Source organism: Papio anubis, chromosome X (assembly GCF_008728515.1).
Source record: "Papio anubis isolate 15944 chromosome X, Panubis1.0, whole genome shotgun sequence".
Lineage (NCBI taxonomy): Eukaryota > Metazoa > Chordata > Mammalia > Primates > Cercopithecidae > Papio > Papio anubis.
Window position 1 is genome coordinate 104,147,905 of NC_044996.1, and position 1,129 is coordinate 104,149,033.

The 1,129-nt window shown below is 59.2% G+C and overlaps 1 pseudogene across 1 annotated transcript in view; it reads left to right on the forward strand.

Moving 5' to 3' along the window:
- Positions 1-1,123, forward strand: part of LOC110742113 — a 7,007-nt pseudogene extending 5,884 nt beyond the window's left edge. The window contains exon 2 of the transcript XR_004180602.1: positions 24-1,123. The product of XR_004180602.1 is annotated as an uncharacterized LOC110742113 (transcript). The remainder of the gene's footprint in view (positions 1-23) is intronic.
- The last annotated feature ends 6 nt before the right edge of the window (positions 1,124-1,129 follow it).

Here is a 1,129-nt window from a genome sequence, read left to right on the forward strand (position 1 = left end):
GATGTGTCGCTGACCGCGTCCAGTTGTGACCACCACCATGTCCCCCACTGTGGTGCATGCCCCTTACCTTCAGCCTCCAAGTGTGCCACCTAGCTACCCTGGACTACCAGGGCTACCACCCCATGCCCCTCTCCCCCAGCCAGGAATGCCAGCAGCACCCTACCCAATGCAGTACCCATCACCTTACCTGGCCCAGCCCACGGGCCCGCCGGCCTACCTCGAGGCCCTGGCTAGAGGAGCAGCCACACCCTACCCCACCAGCCAGCCTCCTTCCAACCCGGCCTACATGGATGCCTCGAAGGCGGCCCCCTGAGCGTGCCCTGGCCTCTCTGGCTGCCACTTGTTCATGTCATGTGTATGTGAGTGGTGTGCAGGCACGGTTCCTTACACCCCGTGTGTGCTGTGTGTGTCCTGTCTGTATATGTGGCTTCATATGATGCCTACTAGGTGGGGAGTGATCCTTGCCAGAGTGGGCTGGGACCAGACTTTGTTCTCTTCCTCACCTGAAATTATGCTTCCTAGAATCTCAAGTCAAACTTGAAGAATGGAGTGATGGGGGCACCCTGGGAGGTGGCCCCTGAGAGGTGGGGGGCTCTCCAGGGCACATCTGGAGTTCTTTTCCAGCTTACCCTAGGGCGACAGAGTGCGGCCTGTCACACTAGGATGTCGCAGCTTTCTGTGAGTATTTTGCAGATGTGTCCTGATTTCAGCAGCATAGCCAGCTGCCACTTGAGGCCATAGCTTGTCCCCAGAGTTGGGGGTACCCTTTGCAGAGCCAGAGACATAATGCAGGTAAAGCTTGGGATCTGACCAAGTTGGGCTTTGATCCTTTGGGCCGATGTCCCATTGCTCCCTGGAGCCTGTGTCATGCCCACTGGGGGTCAGGCAGCCTCCTGAAGCCGGAACACCTCAGGCAGAGCCCTGCTCACCTGAGAGCTGTCTGCCTGGACTGTTCCTGTCCCTGCATCCTCCCTGGGACCACCTGGAGGGCTACATCCACACCCAGCCTAGCTGCCCACGGGGAGCTCTCCTGCCCTTGCTGGCCCTGCCCTTCCCACAGGTGAGCAGGGCGGCCTGTCCACCAGCACACTCAAGCCTCTTCCCTGCAGTGTTTTCATTTGATTTTAGC